General features: G+C 41.1%; 1 protein-coding gene across 1 annotated transcript in view; it reads right to left on the reverse strand.

Moving 5' to 3' along the window:
• The window catches only part of JAML (junction adhesion molecule like), a 34,014-nt gene extending 26,601 nt beyond the window's left edge, over positions 1 to 7,413 (reverse strand). The window contains exon 1 of the mRNA XM_008021041.3: positions 7,303 to 7,413. The gene's annotated coding sequence lies outside the window, so the exon portion shown is untranslated. The remainder of the gene's footprint in view (positions 1 to 7,302) is intronic.
• Between the last annotated feature and the right edge of the window lie 3,008 nt (positions 7,414 to 10,421).

Consider the following 10,421-nt stretch of genomic DNA (forward strand, 5'->3'; position numbering starts at 1 on the left):
TAACTTTCTTGTGTAATACAGCATGGCCCCTATGCAAAAAAAAAATCCTCAACTTAACCTCATCAGTCTTTTACAACTAAGAGCAGAATGAGGAGGGCAGAGCTAAGGAGAAAGAAAAATGCAGGGACAAAGGCAGGCTCAATTGTTGGCTGATTTAGAAGCCCTCAGCCCCTCCAGTTGCCCTAAGGACACTCCTCCAGGTAAGTGCCCTCAATGCAGATGGCCAGGACACTGGAAGGCAAACTGCCCCAATGGGATACATGAGAAAAAGCCCTTCACAGCTAGCTCCCTCTGCCACAAGCTCAGCTGCTGAAAATGGGACTGTTCTGAGGGCTGAAAGGCCCTGAGGACAGAATTCTAGTCCCTGATGGCCTTAAACTGAAGCGGGCTCTCTGCCCCGGCTGAATTCCAAATCACAACAAAACAAAGCCAAGGGTGACTCTGGAAATGGCAAGTAAAATTATCCATTTCCCCTTTGAGTTCAAGAGCTGCCTGTCATGGAGACACCTCCTCTCCCCCTTTCTGGAACTACCTTTTGCCTACATGGTAAAAATCTGGAAAATCACTATCTGGAGTTTAACAGGCTTTAAGATTGAGTCACTGTTGGAATTGAGTACACCATTTAAAGGAAAAGGCTAAATTAAAAGAAGGTGCGTAATAATAACATGGCTAGTCCTAGAAAGTTCTCTTGAGCAGTTAAAATTCTTTGCAAGCTTGCAAATGCTCTAAACTCCTCCTGGAAAAAACAACAGCAGTCACCTTGCGCTATAGGTCACTGGTCCCCAATCTTTTTGGCACCAAGGACCCGTTTCATGGAAGACAATGTTTCACAGACCAGGGAGGGTGGAGGATGATTTGGGGATGAAACTGTTCCACCTCAGATCACCAGGCATTAGATTCTCGTAAGAAGCATGAAACCTAGATCCCTCACATGTGCAGTTCACAATAGGGTTCACACTCCTATGAGAATCTAATACCCTCGCTAATCTGAAAGGAGGCAGGGCTCAGGCAGTAATGCTTGTTCCTCTGCCTGCCACTTACCTCCTGCTGAGCGGTTTGGTTCCTAACAGGCCATGGACCAGTGCCAGTCCACTGCCCAGGGATTAGGGACCCCTGCTGTAGCTCAACTACTAGGGCTTTGCCCTCTCAGAGGGGTGCACTGGGTTCAATTCCTGGCTTCAAAAGTGAGTCTTTTGTGGTTTAATCATTTATTGATTCTTTTCCCTTCCATGGACAGCTCCTCATTTCCTGTCTTGAAATTTTTTTCTCTAAGTTACCTTTGGGGCAATTCTAGATCTTGTGAATTGCTTACCATCTCTTTGGAGACACCTTGTGTCTCCAGACACACACGGACCTTGTGCGTCCATATTTAAGTTATCCCCTTACTTAAGATTTATTAATTTCACATAGGAGGTTACCTTTAGGTAAGGATTCAAAAGCCAGAAATATTGGCCATTTGTCCTGGCTAAAATCTGATAACAAAAGATTTTTAAGAGATTTTTATTTTGAGAACTCCATAGTCAGAAATCAACTTAATTAAAGATGATATTTGGGCTGTATGTATACAGATATTGTTTTAAAAGCCCCTGCTGGCCAGGCACAGTGGCTCACGCCTATAATCCTAGCACTTTGAGAGGCCGAAGTGGACAGATCGCTTGAGCCCAGGAGTTTGAGACCAGCCTGGGCAACTTGGCGAAACCCCATCTGTATATATATATAAAAAAAAAAAATTAGCTGGGCATAGTGGCAGGCACCTGTAGTCCTAGCTACTCAGGAGGCTGAAGTGGGAGGATCACTTGAGCTCAGGAGGTTGAGGCTGCAGTGAGTTGTGATCGCACCACTGCATTCCAATAATGACTCTGGCAACAGAGCGAGACTCCGTCTAAACAAACAAACAAAAACCCCTGCTCTCCCGCTAAGAACTTCTCAGTCAATGGAATTTTCTCTTGATTCTCCATTTCTGTCTGTGTATTTATATGTGTTGTGTGTATAGTATTTATATAAAAGAGGTCTAATTAATTGGCTTAAAGAAACTAAAATCAAACATATTATCAGAAAAAATTGAAACTTTAATCCCTTTTAGGTCACATGACTCCAATGATTTTAAAAAATAAAGACAGTGTAAATAAAATAAAAAATAAAGACAGTGTAAATAAAGAATGTGTTTTGGTGGGAGGTTACTAAGAAATCATGTGAATATGGTTTCTGTTAAAGAGAATGTAATTTTGTCTAGCTCAGAGGGTTTTAACTATTGGCCTCACCTAAAAGAGTAATGGGACAGCTGGGCATGGTGACTCACGCCTGCAATCCCAAAACTTTGGGAGGCCAAGGCGGGTAGATCACTTGAGGTCAGGAGTTTGAGACCAGCCTGGCCAACATGGCAAAACCCCGTCTCTACTAAAAATACAAAAATTTGTCACGTGTGGTGTTGAGTGCCTGTAATCCCAGCTACTTGGGAGGCTGAGGCAGGAGAATCACTTGAACTTGGGAGGCAGAGGTTGCAGTGAGCTGAGATTGTGGCACTGCATGCAAACCTAGGTGACAGAGTGAGACTCTGTCTAAAAAAAAAAAAAAAAGAGTAATGGGACAAAACTGATGGTTTAAGCAAGTTGAAAAGGGTTTGTGAAGGGTTAATCTTGTGAAAAGTTCTGTAGGTACAAGCAAGTTGGCTAAGATTTAAAGGGGATTACTTAGCTTTTCCGTAGGTCGAACACTGAAATAAAAGCACACTGATGTAGGGCCAGAATCTGGGCCCATGTGTCTGAATAATGGTTTTCTAGAGAATTTATTTGTTTAACAGAAAATTGTAAAGAATTATGAGAGGTATGTGGACATTTTACCTTATGGTCAAACTAACTATGATTGTATAGATTTGTATATAAGGTTTTGTTATGAATTGGATGTAACATTAATAATATACTAATGCAAAGATGAAATTTTGCTTTCTCTCTTAAACAAGATTTTTGCATAATATTTTAAAATAATGAGAGATTTTTGTTTACCTTTCAATAAACAACAGAAAAAGGAGGGGAGAGGAGACAGATTCGGTTGGTGTCGTGCTATCTTTATTGCGACCTGCTTGGAAGGTTGACTCTCTCCTCTATCAGCAAGGAAAGATTTTTGCCTTTTAGAAATTTTGGAGTTATCATTTTGGCTACATAAATGACTTGTAGTGACTCTATACTAATCTTCTCTGAGCAACTCTCCTCCAAATCCTGTTGGGTAATGAAAACAAGTGGCACCCCCTCCTCCAAAAATCCATACCCCTTTATATTATTTAAGGGACCAATTACCAATCTCCCGCCAGTCCCTGGTAATATCCAAATACCCCACACCCCTTTGGGGCAAAAATATCCTTTCCAAGGTGGGTGCCTGCTTAATGTTTACCCAACTTGTGAATTCATCTTTCCCTCTAATATCCCCCTTTCTCCCTGGAAAGCTACCTAAATCTTTAACCAATAGCTTCAACCTGGATAGTCCTATCTTGGAGGTTTAAAAATAGCCCACACTTATACAGACACACCCTAGCAAGAAATTCAACCTAGAAATCTCTTGAGGGGGGATAACCTCCTCATATGTGGCCCCTTCACAGAACTCGCACAGCAACACACAGTATAAACCTTAACTTCCTAACAAAAGGAAAATATTTTTTTGTCTAATTCAAAGGTTACATATAGGCCAGATGTGGTAACTCACGCCCATAATCCCAGCACTCTGGAAGGCCAAGGCATGCAGATCACCTGTGGTCAGGAGTTCAAGATCAGCCTGGCCAACATGGCAAAGCCCTGTCTCTACTAAAAAAATACAAAAATTAGCTGGGTGTGGTGGCACACACCTGTAGTCCCACCTACTTGGGAGGCTGAGGCAGGAGAATCGCTTGAACCCACAAGGTGGAGACTGTAGTGAGCTAAGATGGTGCCACTGCACTCCAGTCTGGATGATAGAATGAGACTCCATCTCAAAAAAAAAAAAGGTTACATATAAAACAAGGTAAAAGGAATGAGGAAATAAGAGAGACATAAAGATGGTTATAAAGGTGAAGGCCAGGTGTGGTGGCTCATGCCTGTAATCTTAGCACTTTGGGAGGCCAAGGTGGTGGATCACTTGAGGTCAGGAGTTCAAGACAAGCCTGGTCAACAGGGTGAAACCCCATTTCTACTAAAAATACAAACATTAGCCAGGCATAGTGACTTGTACCTGTAGTCCCAGCTACCTGGGAGGCTGAGGCACAAGAATCACTTGAACTCAGGAAGCAGAGGTTACAGTGAGCCAAGATCGCACCACTGCACTCCAGCCTGGGTGATAGAGTGAGACTCTGTCTCAAAATAATAATAATAATAATAATAATAATAATAATAAAACAAAAAAGAAGAAGAAAGTTATAAAGGTGAAGAGGTATTTTTGATAAGGAGAGTTATAAAGAAAGAAATTTTATATAAGAACGGATCTTGTGTGGTAAATTCTTGTCATAAAGTAAAATGACTGATTGTTAAGAAAGAGGGAAGTTTAGGACAAGTCAGAAAGTCCAAGCCTATCATAGGTAGTCATGACCAGTGTAAGTCATGAGAAAATTCATGAAAGAAATTTATAAAAGGAATGTTGTATGTAATTAAGGTATAATAATCTGTCTAAAATTGGTTCCCTATGCTGTGTTTAAATTCAAACACTTTTTCATCAAGTAACTTCCAGGTTATCTAAATGGGCTTTCAATAAGGAAAAATAGTCAGACTGCAAAAGGTTTTTCTTCGCCTTTTCAGTAACTGGCTTAAGAAATAAAATTGTATCTTCTAAAATTCAGCAGTTTCACCTTCAAATGATGCTGTGAATGGGATATCAGTCTCTCCCCAATGATGTCTGCTACCTTTACCAGTCTCCCCTGAATTCAGTTGGACACCAGTTTTGCCTTGACATGCTCCCCCTCTCTGATGAGACCCTTCCTCCAGCAAAATCCAATATCCTAGGTCCCACAATCTAGGATGGGTCTCTTGACAGATCAACAATCGTAGGTAGGGAGAACTCTATGCCCCTGGTCAGCAGCAAGTAGTTGGAAGATGAGACCTCTGCCCAATGCCAAAAATTTGTCATTGTTGTTCTGCCAAGGGTGGAATGTAGAGTCCTGATAAGCAAGCAACAATGAGGAAGGGGCCCCAAGTTTGGGAGGGTCCCAGGTAGGGAAGAACAATGAACAATTGTTCTGAGAGTAGCTAATCAAACTACCCAAGGGCACAACGACCTCTGTGGGCACAGTGACCTCGTTCCACAGGTAGCCCCCTCCAGCACGACCCTATAAAACTTCTCTCTAGTCCCTGCCTCTTTGCAGACAGGCTTTTCCCTGCTGTGCTGCCCAGCAACCTTGCAAGGTATTTTTTTACTTATGGCTGTCTTGGTAAATACCCTTACCACCCATGACACCAGCCCTGGCTAGTCACTACCCAGGAAAATATGGAGGTCCCTCAAAAAACTACAAATAAACTACTATATGATCTAGCAATCCCACCACTGGACCTTTATCCAAAGGAAAGGAAATCAGTATATTGAAGAGACATCTGCACTCCTATGTTTATTGCAGCACTTATTACAACAGCCAAAACATAGAATCAATCTAGGTGTTCAACAATAGATAAATGGGTAAAGAAAATGTGATATATGTACACAATGAAATATTATTTGAGCATTAAAAAGAATGAAATCTATGATTCACAGTAACATAGATGGAACTGGAAGACATTCTGTAAAGTGAGATAAGCTGGGAACAGAAACTTAAACACTGAATGTACTCACTCATATGTGGAAGCTAAAAACATTGATCTCACAGAAGTAAAAAGTAGAACAGAGGATACTAGAGGGGAAGGGACATAGGGAGAGATTTGTCAACGGAAACAAAATTACAGCTAGATAGGAAGAATAAATTCTAGTGTCCTATACCACTTTAAGATGGCTATGGTTAACAACAATGCATAGTTTCCAAGAAGTAGAAGGAGGATACTGAGTGTTCATAACACAAATAAATGAAAAAAAGTTTGAGATGATGGATATGCTAATTAGTCTGATCCGATCACTATACACTGTATGTATCCAAACACCCCTGTGTACCCCATAAATATGTGTAATTATTATATGTCAATTTTTAAAGTTACTAAACAGTGTAGGGGAATTGTTCTCCTTGGCAGTTACTACAGAAAAAACATCTTCGGAAAAGAGACATGCCACAATGAGACTACCATACAAGATGCCAAAGTTACCCCCCAAATGACAACATCATGAGACAAAATAAGGGAGAGCTGCTGTCTCTCAGTGTTTGTCCCTAGTAAGGACAACTAACCACTGATCAAACAGACAACTGCACAGCCTTCTTTCACTCACAGAGTATTGTCCACCTGCAGTGCCGAGTCCTCTCAATCCATCTGCATACTGCTGTGCACTTGTGGGCTCTCAGATGTTTTTAGGTCTACAAGTCCATATAACCACTCTAAGCCATGCCTCTTAAAATGTGCCCTCATTTTCCATTGTTAAGCCATTGAACACAGGCTGGTAGGTCACATGGCTTCTGTAACACAGTCTAGGTCACGTCGGTTAACTCTCTACACGAATGGGACCCTGGAGGTCCTTACTTCTGCTCCCTTCTTCAGAGTGGGTTATACCTAAACCATCCTGCATGAGCCTTTCCCAAGGTCAGGGCTGTGCTGAGGGTGTAACAAGTATGGACAGTAGTCTAGCTCTCTTGGGAGATTTAAGTCTCGGGCTTCTAAAGGTTAAATATTGGCATGTCTATAATGGGGAGAAGAAAAACAGTGGTATAACTATGTAGAATGATGGATATATTAATCTGCTTCACCATAGTAAACTTTTTACTATCTACATGTATCCCACAACATCATATTGTTTACCTTAAATATACACAATGAAATTTGTTTAAAAATAAAATTTAAAACTATCTTCTAAAAAGAAAAATAGTGAAGAAAGCTCTGCTGTGAGCTCAAGAACAGCCAGTCACAGCTCTACCTAAACCCATGGGTGACTTAAAGCTGAAGCCTTGTCATCATCACTGTCACGTACTCTTATTATGAGGAAACTTTGCTCCTCTTTTTGCTGAGGAGATTCACCTAAGTTACTCTACACGACAGTAACTGAAACAGCACCCACTAGACTACTTTATGACATCCCCCTCCAGAGATCAAGAGTTCTGCAATCACGGCTTCACAATCCTGAAAGACTACCAATTCAACCAGCCTTCAGGACTGGCACACTTCTGCATGAGAAAAGTTCAAATAATGGCTTAAGAAATTCAAAGCAACTGCTTACCCAAGATGAAGAGCACCCAGGAGAGGCAGTGCACTGAAATCTCCCCACAGCTGCAGTTCCCAAGCTCAACTGAAAGACTGCTGCGAGCACTCTAGGTTAGGCTCAGAGCAAACCAAACACGTGCCTTCTGAAGTGGCTGCAGAGATACAAACAGGAACCTCTAACTCAAGGTTCTCATTTCAGTCTCATTACCCAATTTTTATGTATATTTTCATTCTAAAAAGAGGTGACAAATTCAACCTACTGAAGTGAACCTCACACTCAGACTTCTTCAGATGCCATCTTCCCTTTTAGATGACAAGCCCTCTGAGGGTAAGAGCTTGAATGGCACCAGGCAAGTAGGTGCTAAGAAAGAAATCCGTTTCATGCAAACAAAATACAATAAATGTAATATTAACACAAAACATTCTGTCTTAAAGATATGCAACCTCTTTTATTTTTCCTCTCAAAACAGAGGTGCAACCTCGCCAGGCAATCACCCAATCACTGCTTCCAAAGATATGCCTGCCCAGTCCTCCAACTCGCTACGTAGACATGAGTTTCCTCTGGCCGTGTGATATCAGCATTTCCAGAATACAGGCAGCCACTGATTCCCATAGAGAACCTCTTGGGTGACTTGGACATCCTAGATTAGAACTCAAGGTTTCTTCACTTCAAGATACCTCTCAGTCTTAGTCACCACTTCAAAAATAGAGGTTCTCAATGTATGCACCTTCAACCTCGGCTAGATTGGCTTGACCTAGGCATGGGCAGACTCATCTTATGGAACTTGTCCTGTATCATCTGAAAAGCTGTTGAACGTTTGCTCCCAAGCACTATGCTGCATGGTACTTTAGAAGTGATGTGCTGGAGAACCAGCAATCTCCACAGTATAAATATTCCCATCATGGCCTATTTCAAGCTACCAACAGTTTAACAACTGGCTTGAAAAATTCCTAAAAAATGTAATACACATTGAGTATCCCTTATCCAATATGCTTGGGACCAGAAGTGTTTCAGATTTCATATTTTTTTTCAGATTTTAGAATATTTGCCAAATACATACCAGTTGAACATCCCTAATCTGAAAATCCAAAATGCTCCAATAAGCATTTCTTTGGAGCATCATGTTGGCACTCAAAGTTTCAGATTTTGGAGTATTTCAGGTTTTGTATTTTCAGATTAGGGATACTCAGCCTGTAATTAGCTCTTGCTATGTGAGCTGGTTCCAGCATACCACAGAATCTCTGCAGGTTCTTGTGGGGCTACAGCTCAGACATGACTGGTTGCACAATGCTGAAAACCACTGTTAAATCAAGTTCAGCCTAAGCTGCCTCCTTACATATCTTAAGTTTGGTCTAAAGGTTTCTCTGTACATCATGAACTATAACCTAAATGGAATAGTATACAGACTGTAGTCTACTCTTGTGCCAATCACTGAGTTTGGCCAATCAAAGATGACCAATGATTCAAACTGTTCAAATAAGGCAAACATTGAGCTGTAACCAATCCGGCTGTTTCTGTACCTCACTTCTGTTTTTAGTACATCACTTTCCTTTTGCTGTCCATAAATCTTCTACCACGTGGCTGTGCTGGAGTCTCTGGGCCTACTCTGGCTCACGAGACTGCCCGATTCGTGAATCATTCTGTGCTCAATTCAACTCTTTTAAATTTAATTCAGCTAAAGTTTCTCTTTTAACACCACAAACCCCCATCTTTTTCACATGACAATTCCCACCTTATATGTAGATATGCACACACCAAAAGGTAGCCAAAGGGTGCAAAGAAGTTTATTGACTATGATGCAGTAAAGACACCAAGAGTTACAATATCTGTGCATATGGCCCAACAGCGCCTACCCTCCTACAAAAAAACAAAAACAAAAAAAGTCAATGACGTGCAGCAGTTAACAGCCCAACAATGGAGTCAAAGGAATGGAGCTGCCTCTTCTGGCAGCAAAGTTTCAAGTTGTGCAATTAAATAATAGTCTTGGTCCACTCCTTGTGGGTCTTCTTACGGTTTCCCTTTAGAACCATAACTTAGTGACTTAGTAGAACATTCATATTTAGGATATGGCCTCCAGAAGTGGTGTTTTGTTTTGTTTTGAACAAAGACGGGCTACCTTCTCTCTTGAAGCACCAGTGCTGGGTTCAGGAGCTACAAAGGACTAAGATGTTCCCCAAGTAGCCTGAAGTAACAGGTCACATGGAAAACACAAAGCAATTGGTAAGTTCACATTTTGTAATAGAATTAAGAGCCTAATGCATAAAACTTAAGGTCATGTAACCACAAGTAAAAACTTCAGCAGCTAAAGAAAAACTCTGGAAGGTTTTTAACCCTTTCTGAACTAAGTTCCCTTTCTAAACAAGGCTGGTTTCCATGGCTGTGACAAAAGCTCATGGGGTAGCAAAAAGAGAGAGAGAATAGCACCTTAGAAATTACTCAAACAATAGGTGAAACAAACAAGTAAACAAACAAAAAAAACCACTTTATCTTCCTTTCATCCTTAAAGAAGGCAGGTGTCTGTACACTACTTCGTGATCCTTCAAAGAATAAAAAGCTGTAACCCAAATCTCAACATAAGGAATGAAGAAGGAAAATGATAGCAGCTGATGACTGGGATGTGACCACAAACCCATGAAGTAAACTAAATTATCAATGTACTCCCCTTACCACGAAGGACTCCATTCAGTCATTTAAAAAGGAAGGGACTAGTTCAAATCATGATTAAGGCTATAAAATAACATGACTGAGTATTCATAGAGCACCAATTACCTCAAGTTTAGACTAGGTGTCAATCTACAAACATAGCACCCTGCATTAATCTTCACAACACACCTGCAAGGACATTACAAGAAGGCCCAGCCAAAACTGGTTCCTCATTTAATGGGATGTGGCTTTCAGTGGGTTCCTGTAACATCATCTCTTTCGTGGAGAAATGAGGACCCACAAAATAGTCCCCCTCACAATTAGGTCTCTATCTTCAAATCTCTGAGAGCCCAAATTATTTACTGTCATTGCTCAAGTTGCTTTCCTCTCTCTGTTGAGGTGTTAGAAATGGTCATGTTAGATTGGCCTCAGATAACCACATAAGTTAACGAGCAGCCCCCCAAAGTACCGTGAGGTTTAACCAGTGGAAA

Source organism: Chlorocebus sabaeus, chromosome 1 (genome assembly GCF_047675955.1).
Source record: "Chlorocebus sabaeus isolate Y175 chromosome 1, mChlSab1.0.hap1, whole genome shotgun sequence".
In the NCBI taxonomy this organism is placed as follows: domain Eukaryota; kingdom Metazoa; phylum Chordata; class Mammalia; order Primates; family Cercopithecidae; genus Chlorocebus; species Chlorocebus sabaeus.